This window comes from Nannobrachium achirus (assembly GCF_963921795.1).
Source record: "Nannobrachium achirus genome assembly, chromosome: 1".
Classification (NCBI taxonomy): Eukaryota; Metazoa; Chordata; class Actinopteri; order Myctophiformes; family Myctophidae; genus Nannobrachium; species Nannobrachium achirus.
The window spans coordinates 75245862-75268796 of record NC_137810.1 but is presented as its reverse complement, the minus strand read 5'-3'; the positions used below and the strand labels follow the sequence as shown (position 1 = coordinate 75268796).

The 22935-nt window shown below is 43.5% G+C and overlaps 1 long non-coding RNA gene across 1 annotated transcript; it reads right to left on the bottom strand.

Moving 5' to 3' along the window:
- Window positions 1-6483: 6483 nt before the first annotated feature.
- LOC308285658 lies at window positions 6484-21601 on the bottom strand. Its single transcript, XR_013962076.1, has 3 exons — window positions 21489-21601; window positions 18605-18738; window positions 6484-6607 (listed from the first exon to the last, which is right to left on the bottom strand). It is a non-coding gene; the product is annotated as an uncharacterized lncRNA (long non-coding RNA).
- Between the last annotated feature and the right edge of the window lie 1334 nt (window positions 21602-22935).

Here is a 22935-nt window from a genome sequence, read left to right as displayed (position 1 = left end):
TCACTACGCCGCTGCAACGTATTTCCCCAAAACTAGGTGCTTTGCAGTCAGCTGATCAGAACGAAACCTCGCTCTATATGGTAGAAATAGGCCAACAATACAAATGACGCTAGTTTTGTGGATTCATCTATTTTCAGTGATTGGGCCACACCAAATGGCCCCCACCCCATTGGAACTACTTAATATTCATTAGAAACTGACTTTGCTTTTGTCTGATTGATCACATACATATTGTAATTTTATATTTTTTCCTAGTTTAGCACTACATTCAATTCAATTCAATTCAATTCAATTTTATTAAAGTGTCAAATCATAACAAGTTATCTCAAGACACTTTACAAAGGCTAAAGAGCCATGAGAGAGAGAGAGGAGAGAGGGAGAAACAAGGGAGAGACAAGGGAAAGACAACAAGGGGCACACGCACACACATACACAGGTCCCGCATGCGTATGTACAAGAACGAACGAACGAACGCACACACACACACACAGGCGCTGCATGCGCACGCGTGTGTAGGGGGAGGGGAAGGGGAGGGGAGGGGGAGGTAAGGGTAGGGGGGGTGGGGGGAGGAGAGAGAGAACCCGAGCAGAACCTGTACCTGTGAGGTACCCCCCCGAGAGAACTCGAGTGGATACCTCACAGGCCCGAGGCCCCCACCCTGAGCAAGCAATTTGCTACAATGGTAACGAAAAACCCCCTCTTAAGGAGGAGGAAACGTCAGGCAGATCCTGACTCTGGGGTGGACAGCCGTGCTGCCTCGACCGAGTCGGGGGGACAGTAAGGAACAAAGAGAGAACAAGAGATAGACACAGAGAGATCCAGGCAGGTCCACAGGTGTGCTTCATGGAGGCCTGGTCCGGGGTCACACTCTTGGTCTGCAGCTGAGTAGTCGGGTTTTAGTAGCAATCCCAGCAGCTGAGTTGTCGAGTTTTAGGTATTTAGGTTGTCGAGTTTCCAGGAACTGGAACTGTGGAGTGGGAGACAGAAAAGAAACTCCGGGGATGATCCCCGGAGTTCGAATTAGTGGCAGGCCTTATAATGGCAGGCACAGTGCTAGTTACAATTGCAATGATGTGACACAAACCCACACAACCAAAAGGGGGAAGAGAGGGAGGAGGGTTCCCCCTCCCCTCTGACCCATTATTCAGCCCAACCCAGTGACTTTGTAGGTTGGGATTAGGAGTGACTGTACGCTGTCTCACAGAGCCACGGCCTTTTGTCAGCCCGGCCACTGGTCCCAACATGCACCCGGACAGCCTGAGGGAGGTAATTTAGTCAGCAACGAACGAACGAACAAACGAAGCAACGAGCGAAGCAACGAACGAACAAGCGAACGAAGCACGAGCGAAGCACGAGCGAAGCAACGAATGAACGAACGAACGAAGCAACGAACGAACGAACGAACGAAGCAGCGAACGAACGAAGCAACGAACAAGCGAAGCAACGAACGAACGAACGAACGAAGCAACGAACGAACGAACGAAGCAACGGTCTGTACTTAAGGGGACGAAGGCTCCGGAGAGCCTGCGACGCCCCAGCCGCGGAGGAGCGAGTCCTCCGAATTGATCGACACAAAGCAACGAACGAACGAACGAAGCAGCGAACGAACAAGCGACGAACGAACGAACGAACGAACCTAATTATAGGCTTTATCATAGAGAAACGTTTTTAATCTAGTCTTAAAAACACAAAGTGTGTCTGCCACACGGACAGAGACTGGGAGGAGGTTCCACAACTGAGGTGCCTGATACTTAAAAGCTCTGGCTCCTGTTCTGGCCTTAGGTATTTTTTTGGGAATGACAAGCATGTTTTCATATTGTGGACGCACCGGTCTAGCAGTACTGCGAGGCTCAATGAGCTCTTCGAGGTACTGCGGTGCCAGACCGTGATATGCTTTGTATGTGAGGAGGAGAATTTTAAATTCAATTCTGTATTTAACCGGGAGCCAGTGTAGAGATGCCAGGGAAGGAGTGATATGATCACTTCTTCTGGCTCCTGTCAATACACGAGCGGCAGCATTCTGGACTAGCTGTAGGCTGTTCAGAGACTTACTTGGGCAGCCTGATAGTACTGAGTTGCAGTAGTCCAGCCTAGAGGTAACAAATGCATGGACTAGTTTTTCTGCATCACTTTGAGACAGGATGCGCCTCACTTTAGCAATGTTACGCAGATGGAAGAAGGCAATCTTTGAGGTTTGCTTGATGTGAGAATGAAAAGACATATCTTGATCAAACGTAACCCCCAGATTCTTCACAGCGGCCTTAGAGGCCACGGTAATGCCATCCAGAGCAAAGTTCCTATCTGCCAGTTTGTCCCTTAGGTGCTTAGGGCCCAGGACGATAACTTCTGTTTTGTCAGAGTTGAGGAGTAGGTAGTTACTGGTCATCCAACTCTTTATGTCTTTGAGACATGCTTGCAGATTAGCCAGTTGATCCGTTTCATCTGGCTTCATTGACAGATATAATTGAGTGTCATCTGCATAGCAATGGAAGTGTATAGAATGTTTTCTAATGATTTCACCCAGAGGAAGCATATATAGGGTGAATAGTATTGGTCCAAGCACAGAGCCTTGTGGGACTCCGTATCTGACCTTTTCACGTAATGAGGATGTATCATTAACGTTTACAAACTGAGATCTGTCCGACAGATAGGACTCGAACCATCCCAGTGCGGTACCCCTAATACCAACCAGGTGCTCTAGTCGTTGTAACAGAATATGGTGGTCGATAGTGTCAAAAGCGGCACTAAGATCCAGCAAAACTAACACGGAGAGGAGTCCGTTATCCAGCGCGATCAGGATATCATTTGTTACTTTCACAAGTGCTGTCTCAGTACATCTGTTCTTGAGAGATTACAGTACATTTCGGCTATTTGAAAATAGCTGATCTATAAGCTCACAATGCATCTTGATGTTCTGCTTTGTGCCTGTGCAGAAATATGTCCCTGTCTGTACAAGAAAACACAATGATTACGATAGGAACATATAAAATGTAGCAATTATTTTAACCAAGAAAAAAAAAAGAAAAAAAATCCAGCTTTCAGCAATGTGTCAAAGTGTCCCTGAGCAGCACTGCTCCCCCCTCCGCACTCCTCTGTGGGCAGCACTCAGCTGGGTGAGGCTGAAAATTGAAGTTCCACCGTGGGATAAGTAGGGATGGGTATGATTAAGATTTTAGCGATTCCGATTCCGGTTCTGCTTATCGATTCGATTCCTTATCGATTCTCTTATCGATTCTCAGCCCCCTCGCCATGCTGGGGGCTGGTCAGAAATAGTGGCCAATAGTCTTTTCTACCTCCTCCACTCCTTTTCTTCTTTTTCTAGAGAGGTTTTGGGTTATGTTTATTACTGTTTTGGGTGCTTATTTCCCACACAACGGTGTAACAGTGTAACTGTTTATTAGTTATTTTAGCACACAGTGCAACACACAGCACGCATGCACACACACACACACAGTCACTCACTCACACACACTACAACATTGGGTATTATTTTTGTAATGGTTTTCTACAGTTTTTTTTCCCATATACAACGGTGTTAGTTTGCAACAATAAGCCTACAGACAGTTTCTAGTTCTCAAATAAATAGACTTTGTTGTGCCATCAAAGCGGGATTTATTTGAAAACAAAATTAAAATTGAACTTCCCTTCCAACCGGAGGTGGCAAGGTGACCATGTGATAATCAAACACCTTGTTTCAACATAGTGTATACCCCAAAGTCAAATACATTATTGTTTTAAAATAGCTCTGTGTGTATATATCTTAAAAAAAGAAGAAAAAATACCCATCCCTAGGGATAAGATAGGCATGTATTGTACATTAAAATAGATTCCTAATCGTTCATTGTTGTGCCTTGGACACAGTATGAAAAAACAGTGCATTACAGTTCTATCCTTAAGAGCTTCAACACACTCGTCAACAGAGAGTCATTATCACTGCCTCCAGGAAGAACACAACACACTTGTTCTTCATCTACCAACAATGGATTTATTTGCATCATTCACGGCATTCCTACATAGGCCTACATCCACTACAAACAGTTAATACATAAATATAAATGAACAATAACTCACATCATGTATATATATGATAAACATATCAGTAGCCTATTTCATTAACACACACTCAAGATAAACATCGCTGACTGCACAAAACTCTAATGAAATGAGTCCATCTCATAGAGAGAAGATACAATATTTATATTAAAGGCAAAAAAAGTAGTGCCGGGGTACACAGGGGTTAAAGCAAAAACAAATCCCAATACGGAAACGTATTTTATTTTCTCTCTCTCTTTAAAAGCGTATTTTTACAGTTGCTGCCACATCAGAGTTTTCTGTTGCACACACAACAGAAACAGGAGCTTTTGACACCAGGACCTGAACGGCTTTCCCGTGTCAACCTTTTCATCCAGCCAAGCCCACCTTTTTGTTTTTGACCGTGCTGTCAAAGACAGTCATGTCCGAGCCTTCCTTCACAACCAACTAAGCGCTCCATGATTTACGCCTCATGCTTGATTTGGAATCGTACACAAAAAACACCATCCATGAGACATAAAAAAACACTTTCCCAAACTCGTGTCACTTTCCCAAACTGGTGACAGTGTCAGGGTTTCTCTCCTGAATGGTTTCTCTCAGGGGCGGCCCGCCCAAAAGGCAGAGTAGGTGACTTCCTAGGGCACCATGAGGGAGGAAGGGCGTCCGCCAATGTAGCATAAAAATATCCAAATATAATAAAAATACATTAAATAAATAAAAAATGCTTTTGGGCGCCCAGGCACCAAGGCGCATTCCCAATTGAACAAATAAACAAGAATAAATACACTTTGATCCTCATCTGCAGAACTTAAATGCACCTAAATGGCGGATACACACGCCGCTAGCGGCAACCCCAAGAGCCGTGCTCACTCACACAGATGCAGCCTGCCTGCCTGTGGAGCAGGGGAGGGGGGGGGCGTCGGTTATCGCCACGCGTTGTGAGCTTGCAGATCTGCTATGTCTGCTGCTTCTGCTCAGCATGCTCTTAAAAGTTGCTACTGCGCAAAGTTTGTATGAGTACTTTGATGGCAAAGCGATGTGATGGAGAAATCACATCCAAGACCTATTCGTGAATGTGAATCACTTATTGCCTTGAGTAGGATACTGCCCTCTGTCTGTACGGTATTGAAAGGAAATTGTGCCTAGGGCGCCATTATGGCCAGGGCCGCTGCTGGATTCTCTGGTGCTGCTTTAGATGACTGCTTTTTTATGAATCCTTTCTTCACTGGTCATGTCTTGAACGCTATCCCACAGTAGGCTTAACATTTATATGATTTCTTCTCTGATGATCTTTGAGAGCACAGCTTTGGATGAACCTTTTCCCACACTGGTCACAGTGGTAGGGTTTCTCTCCCGTATGTCTCCTCAAGTGCAGTTTGAGAGTACTGCAAACTGTGAACGCTGTCCCACAGTAGTTACAGCGGTAGGGCTTCTCCCCTGTATGAATTCTCACATGCTGTTTGAGATGACTGCTCTGGTTGAACCTCTTCCCACAATGGTCGCAGCGGTAGGGTTTCTCCCCACTATGTATTCTCAGGTGCGTTCTGAGATGAGTGCTCTGACTGAATGATGACCCACACTGGACACAGTAGTAGGGCCTCTCTCCTGTATGAGTTCTCTGATGCAGTTCCAGGTTCTGTTTTGTGAAGTAATTGGTCCCACACTGGTCACAGTGGTAGGGTTTCTCTCCTGTATGAACTCTCCTCTGGTGAGATTTGACTTCACTGCTGTACCTGAACAATATACCACACTTGTCACAGTGGTAGGGCTTCTCTCCTGTATGTGTTCTCTGATGCACTGTGAGGTGCTGTTTTGTGTTGTAGTCCTTCCCACACTGGTCACAGTGGTAGGGCTTCTCTCCTGTATGAATTCGCTGGTGAAGTTTGAGAGCGCTACTCTGGTTGAACCTTGTCCCACACTGGACACAGCTGTAGGGTTTCTCTCCAGTATGAATCCTCTGATGTAATTTGAGTCTCTCGCTTGTGAAGCAGTTTTTCCCACACTGGTCACAGTAGGCATCTTTCTTCACTGGTAGTTGGCCAGGAAATACATCTGGAAAGGAGAATGAGAGCAGATAAAGAAATATAAAAAGTTTAGAAATAAAATGTAAGCTGTGTTTCACCAACTTAAATTTAAAGCATTTCACAATGCTTCTTCAAATGGATCCAAGGCCTAGAGTCCATTTCATGCACCACTTGACCAGTTAATATATCATGTTTGAATGCTTATTAGTTAACCAACAAGACAATAAAGATTAATAATGCATTGAAAAATACTTATGAATAGACAAATGCAAAACATAACTAAACTTCATTCTGTCAAGGTACCAGGCAGCCTTTCAGCCATGCAAGCTACAGATCTCTACAAGTTCTCAACAGCATTATGATTAGTACTGATACAGTGATATATTTATTTATTTGTTTATTTATACCTGAAAGAGTGTCACAGCTCGTTGTCCTGTCTAGTAACGTCAATGTTGACACATCAGCCTCCTCTTCCTGTTCCTCCTTAATCTGTAGAGGTTGTGGTTCCTCCTGGACCAGACTGGAGCTCCTCCCGTGTTTAGGGAAAACCTCTTTACACACAGACAGACAGGAGGAGGAGAGAAGAGGTAGCATCAGCAAACAAACTCAAAGTGATTTTCTCATTGGATTGAATTGTTCCCGGCAGGCCGACGGCATGGCTGAGACTATATTTTGCAGTCCACCTGTGTACAATAGAATACAAATAATGTTTTTTTTTATTGGCAACTCTATTTTGGGCATGTCGGCAGAAATGTTACATTAGCTTCCGTTTTCAGACTTTAAGCTATTAAATACAGATGTGTTGTCCTGAAGAGCTTCAAAATTACAATACTATCCTGAAGAACTTCAACAAACTCAGTCAAGCGGAATTTCTGGAAAAAAAAAGGCCTTCTATAAGGAGGTTAGCGGCATTTTGGGGTAAAAGTGGGGAACCAGGCCATTCTACATAATTCAGGGGTGCCAATTCTGAAATACCTGGTTCCCAACCAAACTTTTGAGATTTGCATAACAAAGTGGCTGCCGAATTTTACATTTTGAACTATTTATTCAAGGGACATTTCTCTTTCATAAATGTTATCGTATAATCAGGCTTTTGGGAACACCCTGGCAGTGTTGGGAAAGTTCACTTTCAAAATGAACTAGTTCAAGTTCAAAACCTCTAAAATGAACTAGTTCATTTCATAGTTCATATTCTACATTTTTAATTTAAGTTCATGGTTCCCCAAAATGAACTAACTTAGTTCTTTTTCGTTCTTTTTTTAACCATATTTTTATACTTTTGGCTATTCAAATGTATTTTTAAGACATTGCTGCAAGCTATTATTTGTAAAAAAAAATATATATATTGACAGCCCATATAGAACCACACACAGCAATTATTTCATCCAACTTAATATTGAAGTGCCCACAATATCTAGGTGCAGGAAGACTGGGCACTAGGCCCAGTCTTCCTGCATTGTGAAGCCAGAGGTTTCTAAACGTCGTGCACATCTGCGTGTTTCCGCATTGGTTAAAATGGCTGATCTACAAGCTCACGTTGTCTTGTGGATGCGACGCGTTGTGAGCTTGCAGATCAGCTATTTTCGGCATGCAACTATGACAAAGTATAGACAGGCTTTACTTCCGAGACGTAACGAGGCGGAGACTCACACACTGACACACAGCGCTTGATGTGAAGAGAAGCACCCAGGCAGACAGCACCGCAGCGCTCACATATCAACTTTAGTGAGGTTTGCGAGGCTGCAGCTGGGTGATATTGGGGCATGTGAATGAAAAGAAAGATGCGAGGTCCGACCCGCACGAACGAGCCGACGAGCACCGTTCATGGACGTCAGAATGAACACGATCGGCAATAGCATTCATCAAGCGGAAACGAAGAACGTTCAGTTCACGTTGGACCAAAATATGAACGTGTTCATGAACGATAATAATAATAATAATAATAATACATTTTATTTATAATGCGCTTTACATTCTTACGAATCTCAAAGTGCTTGTCAGGAGGGACTATGGGAAATGGGACAGATCCATGTTGATGACATGACTTTAGAGATACTGTGTACCACTTTGCTTGATTTCAGGGCATATGACTGCAGAGATACTGTGTACTGCTTTGCATGATTTTAGGGCAAAATCTGTAGGAGCAGCGTCCAAATATGTGTCTTGCAAGAATCGGCCTCATGGTGGCGCTAGAAGAGGGGCATTTGAGAAATTAGATGGGTGGAGGTTGTGGTTTGGCAGCCAAGGAGTGTGTGTGCAAAGCTTGGCATATCGGGGCAACGGTGGTGAAGATATGAGTAGGGCAAAAGTGTGACGTGACCCGACAGACAAACTGACTGACAGCCGGTGGAGGTTGATTGCCGATCTGGCTCAGAACAAGCTATAGGTCAGGATACGACCGCTTATGCAAGACTCAAAGGAGTAGTTCACCCCCAAAATGACTTTTTTTCCCCCATTGATTAGTCACGCCATGGAGACTAGAGTTCAACAATATTCTTTGGTTTTTGTCACATTCCTAATCAATGGGGGTAAATTTATTGTTATCAAATTTTTGTCTTAGGAATGTGACAAAAACCAAAAGATATTATTGAACTCTAGTCTCCATGGCGTAACTAAGTCATTTTGGGGGTGAACTACTCCTTCAAGCATTTTGCGGAGTCGGAAGCGGCACAGTGCAGCGCTGCTTCTTTCCGTGGACTGTGAGGTCTCCAATTTTTACAGTGAAGTGTGTCCTATATGGAGTTATGTGTTAAGGATAAAACCTGACGCTCCAAACCTTCAGATTATGAATGTCTCCTTGCCAGTATCAGTCAGTAACATGACATGCATAGCAGCCCGTGGTTTATGGGGAATAGCCAAGATTGCTTTTTATTTTTGTGTAACCATGCACTCAAACGCGCACTGCGCCGTCGCTGATAGAGGGTTACATTATTATATTCCATTTTTGACAATGACTGGTGTGGTGTCACTCATGTAGGCTGCAAGCTTACTTTACAGAATAAACAGTAATAATGGTTCCACAGTGAACCAAAATGCTACTGGGCTTGCATGTGTGCATGTGTGTGTGGTCTGTGTAGGACGCGGACATGGAAGTGAACTTGAAGCGACTGCAGAGTAAACTCTCTATTTGGCTTTTCTTTCGTTGTTAGGACATATTTGGGGTGTTCCAAGTCGTAAAAGGGGCGTTTCGAGAATAATTTAAGCCCTCTGAGTACTAAACCATTTATTGTAATGGTGGTCTCTAATTGGCATATTTCAGAGTAAGCCTACAACTAATTACTTTAAAACATACTTTACACAATTTGTCTGACCCTCAGAACATAGACATATACACTTTATTATGTCAGTTTAGCTTACTTTGTTATAGAGTTATTGAAGAAATAGTTCAAAATCTACGGCCATTTTGTTATGAAAACAAGAAGGTAAGAAATTCTGCCTGACTTATCATCGACAGACAGTCATTATCACTTCTTCCAGGAAAACACAACACATGTGTTCTTCATCTACTTATGGATTTATTTGCCTCACATCACAGCATCAACCTAAATTCACCATGAACAGTTAATACATAAACATATACAATTAACGCTTGTAGCACTCACATTATGCATATGTAGCGTAAATTGCATGAACCCAGAAAAAGAAAATACACCTTCAAATAAACATTGCCGACTGCACACAACTGTAATGAAATGAGTCCATGAAGAGACAATAACATATTCACAATAAAGAAAACAACCCTCTCCTTCCACTTTAATGAGAATTTCAGTGAAAAATGACTTTCCTACCTATAAAGTACGTTTTTGGAAGCTTCCAGGTTTGATCCAGCAATTGTGTGGTCCAAAGCAGCAATTTATTCAGTTTTCGGACTTTCGAGCGAGATAAATAACCGGATTAACAATTCAATGCGGCAGTCCTATATGGAGTCGTGGTCGGGTAGGACATGCGATCGAAAATGGAATAAATTGCTGCTTTGGACCAAAAAACTGCTGGATCACCCTGGAAGCTTCCAAAAACATACTTGGCAATACTATAAATCCTTCTTCCTTCCTTCTAGCTAAGAAAAAAGAATCAGGGTCCTATAGTATTGGAGGGAAGGTCGGGTTTAGCTGTCCAGTCTGGGCCACTAACTTGAAGAAAGGTGTTCAAATGAGTTAATCTAGCACAGGTAAAGCCAGGTAAAGCCAAGCATGCCCAGTGTGTGGAATACTGTTGCATATTTGTCAGTACAAGAAGCTTCATATGGGATCTAAAGACTAAATTATACATTTCTTACCATGTATGCATCTATTTATTTTGCCATTTTTTTTGGGGGGGGGGGGGGGGGTGTAACAAAACAGATGTTCAAAAACTACAAACAAGCTTAGCGTAGGAAAGTAGTTTTTCACCAAAAGTATCCTTAACATTGTCAAAGGGAGGCGAACGTGTAACCACTTGTGTACTCTTGACAAGATGTTCCAGGCAGAAACAAACACCTCCTGTACAGTGATAACCCAGCGCGGTATAAACTGAAACGGATATAACCACATAAGACAAAAAACACTGTCCATGAGTCATAAAAAAGAAAAAAAAAAGAAAAAAAAAAAAAAAAAAAACCTTTCCCAAGCCAGTGACGGGCAGGGTTTCTCTCCTGTATGCATTCTCTGGTGCTACTAGATGACTGCTGTGAATCCTTTCCTCGCTGGTCACAGTGGTTAATCTTTATGAATTACCTGGTGCCATTTGAGACTACTGCGTATGCTGTTCCACACAGGTGTCAAACTGACAGTGAAAGGGCTTCTCTTCTGTATCTGGCCCCACATGGGTCGCAGTGGTAGGGCTCTTCTATTCTATGAATCCTCTGATGACTCTTGAGGGAACTGTTGTGGCTGACTGGCTGTACCTTTTCACACACTGTCACAGTAGTAGGGCTTATTTATATATTTTACGAATTCTCTGATGAATTTGTGATGAACGCTTGTCTTGAACGCTGTCCCTCATATATGGTGTCTTCTCTGATGATCTTTGAGAGCACTGCTTTGGATGAACCTTTTCTCACACTGGTCACAGTCGTAGGGTTTCTCTCCCGTATGTCTTCTCAAGTGCAGTTTGAGAGTATTGCAAACTGTGAACGCTTGCCCACAGTAGCTACAGTGGTAGGGCTTCTCTCCTGTATGAATTCTCACATGCTGTTTGAGATGACTACTCTGGTTGAACCTTTTTCCACAATGGTTGCAGCGGTAGGGTTTTTCTCCACTGTGTATTCTCAGATGCGCTTTGAGATGAGCACTCTGACTGAATGATGACCCACACTGAACACAATAATAGGGCTTCTCTCCTGTATGAGATTGCATGTGTAACTTCAGCTCATCACTTCGAGCAAAGCCTTTGGCGCAAACTGTACAAGTACATGGTTTTTCCCCAGTGTGTATCCTCATGTGTCGTTTTAGAATGCACAGTTTACTAAAGCCTGTGCCACACTCTGTACAATTAAAGCGGCCATCACTAGTTGGTTGTGATGCTCCACTGTCCTCTACATCAGCTTGTGTTTTCATGTGTTCAGCTGAGGTGCTGGCAAGAGGCTCTGTCTCTCGGTTTACATCGTCATATTCATGTTTCACTGCTAGTAATGTCTGTGTTGACATATCAGCCTCCTCTGGTCTTTGAAGCAGCTCCTGCTGTTCCTCTTTAATGTGTGGAGGCTCCGTTTCCTCCTGGACCAGACTAGGATTCCATTTATGCTGTTCAGTGGAAATCTCCTTGTTGCACACAGGGAGGTGAAGGAAGTCTAGACACAAGAAAAATGAGAGTAAGGCACTGAATATTTGAGAGAGAAAAAAAGGAAACACTGTACAATTTCTGATTCTAGTGCGAGTTGACAGGCCGATTGTGTTTTATAGCCAGAGAGCAGCATCAGAGTAGTTTCAATACAGATACAGAGTAGATAATACATAATCATGAATTATTTGCCCCCAAAACATACTGTGGATTGAACCCCTTTGGTGTCTGTGCTGATTAACAATTAATTAATTAATTAATTTATCTCTCTCTCTCTCTCTCTCTCTCTCTCTCTCTCTCTCTCTCTCTCTCTCTCTCTCTCTCTCTCTCTCTCTCTCTCTCTCTCTCTCTCTCTCTCTCTCTCTCTCTCTCTCTCTCTCTCTCTCTCTCTCTCTCTCTCTCTCTCTCTCTCTCTCTCATCCCAAGGGGGAAAATTTGTTGCCCAGAGGCAGCACAGCAGTATAAGGTTATTTACAAAGTTACAGAGAAGTATGAAAAAGATAAAAAGAAAAAACAAGAACAAAGTACAGAGTACAGTAAGTACAGTAAGAGCAAGGTACAACAGGAAAGGGAACGAATAATATATATACATAAAGTGTCTTAAAGCACGACTATCAAAAAAAATAATACAGTGCCCAAATCAAAGTGACCATACAGTCAATGCTAGTTAGTGCAACAAGTATACTAAAAGAAAACTACTAACACAACCTAATAGTGCAGTGTCCAAAGGTCAGAGCGATAAAAACAACTAGCAAAAAAGAATAAAAATAAACAAGAAAGGGTGATGCGGCAAGACGCACAAGAAAACACCCTCCCTGGAAGGTCCTTAGAGGTCAAAGTCAGTGCAGATATAGTTCCAGTAAGGAAAAAAAGGCTACCATCGTCCTACGTTAGGAAGGTAGTCCTTGTCAATCGACCGTTGTGTGTCTCGTTGTACAGCTTGAGAGCAGCCGGTACAAAAGACTTTCCTAGTCTCTCGCATCTCCGCCCTGGGTAGACAAAACGGTCATTTCCTCTCTTACTCCAGTAACTGAAGATCTCAAGATGGAGGGGGTGGGAGGAGTTGTTCAAGATGGAGTCCAACTTCCTAGCCGTTCGCACCTTGGCAACTTCCTCCACCCCCTGCAGAGAGGACCCAACAACAGAGCCCGCTTTCCTCACCAGTCTATTTAGGTTAAAGGTGTCGCCCGCTCTGTTGTTGCCACCCCAGCAGGTTATTCCAAAAAAGAGGACACTTGCCATGACAGACTGGTAGAACATCTGTAGGATCCTATTGCACACGCCAAACAATCTCAGTCTTCTCAGGAAGAACAACCTGCTTTTCCCCTTGCTGTGAATCGCCTCCGCGTTGTTCGACCAGTCCAGTGAACTGTTCAGGTGCACTCCTAGGAATTTGTAGTTGTCCACAAACTCCACCACCTCTCCATTAATGGTGCTTGGCACCGGGGGGACTCTCTTGGAAGTCCACCACCATCTCCTTGGTCTTGCTCGCATTGAGCCTGAGGTGGTTGGCCTCACTTCACTGCACAAAGTCCTTAACCACACCATCGTGCTCAGCCGTGTTGTCACCCGAGATCTGGCTGACCACCACAGTGTCGTCTGAGAACTTCTGCAGGTGACAGGTCTTGGAGTTGAAGCGGAAGTCCGATGTATAGAGAGTGAACAGGAAAGGTGAGAGCACAGTGCCCTGGGGGGCACCCGTATTGCTCACCAGCACATCAGACCGACAACTCTGCAGCCTCACGTACTGTGGTCTGCCTGAAAGGTAGTCTGTGATCCATGCCACCAAGCCCTTGTCCACCCCCATCAGCGCAAGCTTCTCTGCCAGCAGAGGAGGTTGGATAGTGTTGAAAGCACTGGAGAAGTCAAAAAACATGATTCTGACCGTGCAGCCCAGATCTTCCAAGTGGGTGAATGCCTTGTGGAGCATGTAGGTGATGGCGTCGTCAACCCCAATGTCAGCCTGGTAGGCAAACTGAAGGGGGTCCAGGTGTTCACTGACCGCCGGTCTCAATTGGTTCAGTACCAGCCGTTCAAAGGCCTTCATGACTTGTGATGTCAGGGCAACTGGTCTGTAATCATTGAGGACCGAGGGACGGGTCTTCTTAGGCACCGGGACAATGCAGGAGGACTTCCAAAGTTGTGGTACCCTCCCCGTCCTCAGGGAGAGATTGAAGAGATACGTGAGGGGGACAGCGAGCTGCTCTGCAGCAACCTTAAGCACCTTAGGGTTGATGTTATCAGGTCCCGCAGCTTTCCTGGTGTTGATTTGTGCGAGTTGGTGCCTCACTTGCTTGGTGGTGAGAGTCAGCGGAGATGAAGGTGCAGGGGAAGGTGCAGCTGAAGGCCCAGCAGCAGCTTGTCGAACACTAACAGGAGCTCCGTCAAACCGGTTGAAAAAAAGGTTCATCTCGTTTGCCAGCTCCCCCGTGCCTGACACAGTTGAATTAGCAGAGCCGTACCCTGTGATCTTTCTGAAACCACCCCACACTTGTCTAGTGTTGTTCTCCTGCAAACAGTTCTCCAACTTAGCCTTGTAGCACAATTTTGCCTGAGCTTTGAGTACTTTAAGCTCCTCCACCACCACCCTCACACCCTCCCAGTCTCCCGCCTGGAACAGATCCTTTTTCCTCTTAAGGAGGTGAATGATTTCTTTTGTCATCCAAGGTTTGTTGTTAGAGAAGCAGCGAACCTTCTTAGTAGGAACGCACACCCTCTCGCAAAAAAAGATATAGTCAGAGATAACCTGACAGAGGCTATCTACATCACCGATCTCAAAATAAATCCGATCATATTCACCGATTTTGAAAACGCAATAATTGCGACCGAAGGTCGCATTATACCCTGAGAAATCTCGTAGCTTGTCTGACTGTCAGTATTATCTGACTGTCAGTACAGGAAGTGATGTCATGTGATGTCAGTGAGTCACAGTGGTGTGGTACAGAATGACGTCACGTGACATCACTTCCTGTACCGACAGTCAGACAAGCTACGAGATTTCTCAGTGTATAAAAGTCCATATATGGTCATTCCCAGAAAAAGAAAAAAAAAACTTTTATGTTAGGGTACCCCCTTATGCCCATATATGGAGATCCACAGGCATCAAACCAAGGCCCTAACTCACCAAGGCCCTGCTTGGCATTACTTACATACGTTTTATGCCCATATATGGAAATCTCGTAGCTTGTCTGACTGTCAGTATTATCTGACTGTCAGTAAGTGATGTCACATGATGTCATGAGTCACAGTGATGTGGTACAGAATGACTCATATGGGCATAAAAAGAATATCAAGGACATATATGGGAATGCCCATATTTCGTAATGTCCATATATGGGCATGTTTTGACATAACATAACTATCATGAAGGGGTCTCCATATATGAGTAACTGGTCCCATATACATCACTGGGCATGTTTTGACATAACATAACTATCATGAAGGGGTCTCCATATATGAGTAACTGGTCCCATATACATCACTGGCCAGATGGCCAAGAAATGTCACCCTGACGTCGCAAGTCACCCTGAGGTGTCTTACTAGTAATATTCCCCGTAAAGGCTCTTGTGCTAGCAAAGCAGCCTGTCTCCTGTCTCTTTAAGAGGGACAGCTGTGATCCATCCCTCCCTCCCTGCTCTCTCACACACAGCACGGCAGGAGCAGCGACAGAGAGAGACAAACTTAATGTCAATAAAAACTAGAGGTTTTCTTGTAGGCCTACATCTTAAATTAGTTAGAGAAGCACTACTGCAGAGGATACATTATGACTGTGTATATTGCCTCGGACGTTACATCAAAGCAAAAGCACTCGATCATTGCTGGAATGTTATGTGGCTGTTTTGAACAAACAAGCCTGTGAATTTAACCTCAGAGAATTGCATTATTGCATAAATATTTACAATCACAATAGGGTTTAGTGGGGGGAAAAAAATCAGCCATGAGCTCAATATATCAATTCAATATATAATATATGTATGTGATTCACAAGTAAAACTGCTAAAGTAAATAATAAAATGCTTTGGAAAATGGTATGAAATAATGTTGAGTAGACTATAAATGATTTGAACCTCCTAAATGTACCCTTCAGCTAACCCATTCTATTCAGCTATGCACAGGTCACACAGGAGGCAAATTAATTCTAATTAATATATAAAAATCACACCCAATGTGAAGTGAGTGGTGGTCGTGCTTGCATAACGTCTTCAATTAGTTAATAATAAAGGTATCTATCTATCTATCTATCTAATTGGTAATTGGTGATGTAATACAGGCTACACACACACACACACACACACACACACACACACACACACATTGCTATGGCAAAACGCTGAGGAAAAAGACTAGGATATAGGTCTAGGATGTAATTGGTGATGTAAAATGGCTACACACACACACACACATATTGCTATGGCAAAACGCTGAGGAAAACACATTGCTATGGCAAAACGCTGAGGAAAAGTGGCTACAGATAGGTCTAGGATGTAATTGGTGATGTAATATGGCTACACACACATAACGCTGAGGAAAACACATTGCTATGGCAAAACGCTGAGGAAAAGTGGCTACAGACACACGCACAGCCACTCTATGGAGCGGTTTACCACCGCTCAAAAATAAGAATGTTACATTTTTCACAGTTATCAGCCAACAATAAAACTGTAATTTCTAGTTCTCACATGACATGACAAAAACACAGACAGGCAGGTAGACGCAGGTAGACGCACGCACGCACGCGCACACACACACACACACACACACACACACACACACACACACACAGAGAGAGAAAGAGAGCGAGAGAGGGAGAGAGAGAGAGAGACAAACCCAACCACAGCAGCTTTAACTAACTCTTACCGACTTCGCAATATGCGCAAGAGAGCCAGCTTCTTGCAATGCATTCCGACAGCTTTAAGTGGTCACGGCTGTAAGATTAATCATGGACATTGCCTGGTTCAGCAACTCTTTTCAGTGTAGGATATGTGCGTTTGGTTGGGTTTCATTCATTAATACCACACTGTCTGTAGGCTACCAGTCTACTCCACTCACTCACTCAGTCCTATTCAATCCCAGTTTCCACGTCATTTTATCTGGTGGGTTTGAACGGCAGTTGGTGCTGGGACCACAGATACCCAGACTCGCACAGCGCCTCACACAGTAACGATGGGACAGCACTCAGTCAGAGCAGACTGAGTGGGAGCTGACTCAACTGAGACAGGCTGTGACACAGGGGTTAAAGCAAAAAAAAAAAAAAAAATCCAAGACGGAAAATGTATTTTTTTTCACCACCGCCGCCGCTTGAAAAGCGTCTTTTTACCGTTGATGCCATAACATAGTTTTCTGTTGCACACCCAACAGAAACAGGGACCTGAACGTTTCATCCAGCCAACCACAGCTAAACAATCCACCGATGTTAAAACTAGGTGGGGATGCTATACTGCAGTTAGTTAGCTGCATTAGTATAGTCTGGCCACCTCCATTTGTTTTTGACTGTGCTAAGCACGTCCGAGACGAGCCTTCATTCAATCACAACTAAACCAACTGAACTGCTCCATATTGTCGCTGACTGAACCACCACACGTGGGTAATTTTATGAGAGAAACACTGCCCACGTAGTGGACAAACCTCCGCCTAGTACAGCCATGAGCACCAATCATGATAAGCTGCGTCGGTCCCAAATGAATCTGTATGGATAACTTTTGTGAGTGACAAATAAATCCCCCCGAATCTCTGATTTGCAAACATAACAAGTGTTCCGTTGCTTATTTTAATGCAAGAGAACAACCGTTTATTGTCAATTACTGCTGCCTTCCCTGTAAACACAAATTTAGATAGCGTACCTGCTGTTTACATGGTGTAAAACTCGAGTGACTTCCATTATTCCCGTGATTTCATCTTTTGGACACTGCTATCCATACAGAGCGAATTCCATAACTTCACTGTTATAATCCGTAGTACTTTGAGTCTCGAAGTGACACATTATGAGCTTGCACATCTGCACGTCATGCACACATCACAGCCACACACCAGGTCTAAAAGCTAAGCTAGCTGAAGCTATGGCTAACGCTTGGACCTTGACTTGGTGTGAATGGTGTCAAGTTACAGCAGCTGCTTGGGCAGCGGCAGCGGCCAGCCTGTTGCACATCTGAGCAGCGCATCTTCACACATAGCCACATAGATGTTTTAAAATAATTTGCTGGGGAGGGATGCATTGTAATTTGGAGATCACTTGTCTTGACTAGCAAGTTCAGACGCTTGTATGTGTCTACAGGATGGCATGAGGCAGATCACCCCCGCTACCCCCGCCTCCCCGTTTCTCGTTCCCAGACCACGCCCCCGACAGTCACGATTGGCCGGCTGTACTCGGCAGTACTTGCTGGCCGTGTCCTGTGTCCTGTGAGGCGGGGGTAGCGGGGGGGCGATCTGCCTCATGCCGTCCTGTAGACACAAGCAGTTCAGACACGGACATTCACTTGAACTTTGGGATTAACCCCCAGTAGGGAGATGCTGCTAGATGCAGTGTGTTGGTGACTGGATAAACATGTTCTGTTTATAATGGTTGTAATGTTAAAAGGAAAACTTTAACTATTAATTAAATTGAAATTAGCTTACTAGGCCTAAATATTAAAAAATACATTAAAAGAAATTACTTTTCGACTAGTACCTACAAGATCTAGTGACTAGTGGTTCGACTAATCAACTGGGTCAACTAGTTGGTGAAAGTCCTACCATACATACCTATCCTGTATAACTTTTTACTACAATACAGGTTGTTAATAAACAGTACATACCTATCCTGTACAACTTTACTACAGGTTGCATCCTTGCATCAAACAGTCCATGTTTCTGGTCCATCTCTGGCTGTTCCTCTGACCACGTTAATGCTCTTCTGGAGACCATCTCTCTGGATAGTGTAGATCTCTCCCTGTAATAGAGGGGGAAAAAACATTTAGCTAATCAATCATCAACCTTACTACCACAGAGAAGATGCCTGAAGAGCTTCAACAATACAATGGTAGTCACATTAAATCACATTAAATCAAATCAATCCGAGTTAATGTGCTTTATGTATAAAAACGTTTTTTCTTTTTTGTAATAGGCCTACACTTCAAGACAAAGATACAAGTCTGACACCATCTCACACTAGATATTTTCAAATATCACGCGCTGAGCTAGTAGATCTGCTTCTATTTTTGAGAGAAAAAAAAAGTGAATATATTATTGAAAGATTGTCATGATTTTTCAAATAGCAGATCTACAAGCTCATATCAAGGTAAGTGGCGGCCCGACACAACCCAGTGGCAGATAATGAATGGATGCCATTCTGACCCGCTATAAGATTATTAGATTAATGCACCTACTGGGATAATATTCCTTTTGCTATTATTTCATATTCATTTTCCTGTATCGCCATGCTGGCTTGTGGTGGACATTTTTGTAAAAATGTTGGCGATTGATGATATATTCACCGCGACAACCCCGACACATCTCTCTGTTTTTACTTTCAGACAGATCGGCCCATCACCCCGTTCACTGATTGGTCGATCTAGACCAGTCAGTCACTGTGATAGGATTTCACCGTGACTGATGGCCTCCACTTATTTTCTCACTTTACACCTAACATTTGCGGTGAATAGCTCTTCACCCTGGACTCTGATAGAGGCTTTAGCTTGAGTTATACAGTACTTCCCCGTACAGCACAGCGGGTCGCACTTCGAAAATGGCAGATCACCAAGCTCACAGCGCGTTGCGACACCTTGTGAGCTTGTAGATATGTTCAGTGTCGGGTTACTACAGTAACGTGACTGCAGGGCTTCTCAGAAGCTGTATATATATATAAAACCTCCACCGGCTGTCCGTCAGTCTGTCCGTCATGTCACACTCCTACTCATATCTCCGACACCGTTGCCCCTGTCCATGCTAAACTTTGCATGCACACTCCTTGTCTGCCAAACCACAACCTCCACCCATTTCTCACATGGCCTTCTTGTAGCCCTCTTCTAGCGCCACCATCAGGCCGATTCTTGCAAAACAACATTTTGGGCACAGCTCCTACAGATTTTGCCCTAAAATCACGCAAAGCGGTACACAGTGGTACTTTGGGATTTTCTTTTCAGGACGGACGGTCATTTATTGACGTCACGTGCACGTGTGCGCCTCTAGAGGCTATTTAGAAAGAAGGATGTCAGCAGATCTAATGGTGGGAAAACAATAGTTTCCTAAGCTTAATTACATTTACATTGTTACTTAAAGGAGTAGTTCACCCCCAAAATGACTTTTTCGATTGATTAGTCACGCCATGGAGAGTAGAGTTCAATAATATTTTTAGTTTTTTGTCACATTCCTGAGACAAAAATGTGATAACAATACATTTACCCCCATTCGTTCCAGATGGGGACCAGTTTTTAAACGGGTCCCCATCCGGAATCAATGGAGGTAAATTTACTCTAATCAAATTTTTGTCTTAGGAATGTGACAAAAACCAAAAAAATATTATTGAGCTCTACTCTCCATGGCGTGACTAATCAATAGGGGAAAAAAAAGTCATTTTGGGGGTGAACTACTCCTTTAAGATTTTATTTTCTATTTTCTTGCGTTTACACGCTCGTGCACCGTTCGGTGCCATCCGTGGGTCCGTTCATGTGGGAATATATTGACCACACGGCGTCCGGACATAAGACAACATGAATCAAATAATAGCAATACAGGATTTCACTATTTTACATTCAATTAGTTAACAGCAGAGCTTATTTAAAATAGTACTGTCGCTATTTAAAATAATGTCTCCGATGTTGAACCTAGCCCACCTATCTGATGTGGAGAGTTCACATCCAGGGAAGGAACATTTACCAAATCTACTGTTTGTCTCTGTGAAATGTTGAAGTTCTATGCATTGTATTAGAATACAAGCATTGCATGGAATATCAACCAGTCTAGGCCTAATGGCTACTCCTGCTGTTGTTCATAGCAAACAAAGACTTCTTCACAAGCTTGTGGATCGGCTATTTTCACCGAATATTCACCCCAGAACAGGGACAGATCGGATGAATGTGGTTAAAATAAACAAGTAAATAAAGACTGGTTGGAATGGCTTTATTGCCAACACAGGGAGACGGTTAGCATCATTGGCTAGTATGGCTACAATAATTAGCATTCAGGTCATATTAATGTATGTGGTCGATACTGCGACATAGCATCTGTTCAATGCTTTCGACATGGGTGAATGTTAAACGTGGTGAAATGCTAACCTGCCGACGCGGCCTAAACCTAACCTCAGTAACCGTGACGCGGGTGAGTAGCTAACCTGCCGATGCTCATGTAGTCCCCACAGTTAGTACCAGCCATGAACCAGCGACAACAGCCCTGCTAATCGGGCTCAGCCCTATTAGCACGACTGGTTGTGCGTTGGACTGGCGAGTGGCAGAGCCTTACTGCTCTGGCGAGTGGGAGTCCCAGGTTCAATCCCCGCTTCCGCGTATCACTACAATCACAGTCGAAAGAATGACTCGTCGAAAGAGCAAGATTTCCCCTGTAGCAGCAATGCTAGCAGCACTATGCTAACTGCTTAGCTCATTGTCCTTATCCACGGCGTGGCTTCATGTGACGCAGTAACATTCTCAACACAAACACACATTCTGTAGTGAAAACAACAAGAAGACACAATATGAATTTTACCTGATAAACTTCAACGATGAATGAAGTCACTTCAAGTCTCCAGGTTTTAATCCGTTTGAAGCAACGAGGAAAACTAAACTAAAGTAAACTGCTCTTCTCGGCTTAGAATGAATTAATGAAAACACTGCCTAAGTGTGAAGTGAGCAGCACTAACAATAAGAGCAAAAAGAGTTCCGGTGGCCGATCTCTTCAAAATTAGAGTATCCCTGAGGCAATTGAAAAATGTTGTAGTCCTACACATACAAAAAATTATTAAGCATTTAAACTAAAATACACAATGCTAATTATGTTTCTGGGTAAAAAAAGATTTGTTTTAATAACATAAAATATTGCAAGTGCTGCTGGCCGTCCAGTGTGGACAGGTTCACAAAAAGGCCTCCATTTTCGGACCCTAGTGGGCGCTGGACAGGAGGCGGCTCTTTGTTTCGACACTTTGAACACACGCACGTGTTCGGGAAGTGTCTCAGCAATAGACCGTTTGTCAGCCTTCTGATTGGTCCCTGAGACTCCCTGACTTGGCCAACCAGAAGAAAAAAAAACATTCACTTTTCGCTACCGGGGGTGGAGTTATGCAGTGGGAGAATGTCGCTTCAGTCTTCACCGCGGTGCCGTGATGCGGAGCACGGCCGGCGTGCAGTACGGCGCTGCACGGTCATAGCGATTTCGATCATTACAATGAATAAGCTTCAACAGACTAGAACCTTATCAATGTAACTAAGAGTTTTGATTGGTACATATATTTTAAATGGGCAGAATTACAATTATAATACATTTTATGTCGACAGCCAGCCTATAATTCCACTGCTTCCTACCCAAGATGCACTGCGCTTTCTCTCTCTATTTCTGTCCTCTGCCTGTTCCAGAAGATTAAACTAATTAAAAGATGTATTTTCTGGGAAAAAAAACATGTTTTGCAATGTAACCACTGTACTTTTTTCTTCCCTTTTTATTATTATCACGTAGATGTGTTTCTTTTGGTACTTTAAATAGCTATAATGAGGCTATAAAAAATATTTTTTCCCCATTCATTTCCAATATAAAAACAATCTGCCCTGTGTTTTTCTGTCCCACTGGGATTAAACTATTTAAAACATGTATTTTCGGGGGGAAAAAAACCCTGTTTTGCAATGCAACTACTGTACCTTTTTCTTCCCTTTTTATTAATATCACGTAGATGTGAAAATGGGGTGGGATTTGACATACAGTCCATTGTCTGAGACAGACGTATGCACCTTTTTAAACAGCTTTTTGGAATAAATAAATTGAGCAATTTCCTTGGAAATTATCTGTTTTGCCTTAAAAGTCTTGGTCGCTATATGTGTACTCAATGTGGTGACCACTTGAAGTGTCACAAAAAGGCCTCTTGGACATAGTTGCACAACAAATTCCTGCTCAACTTGACCGATGTGAAAAACAGCCAAAAATGGTGCCTATGGGATGATAACTT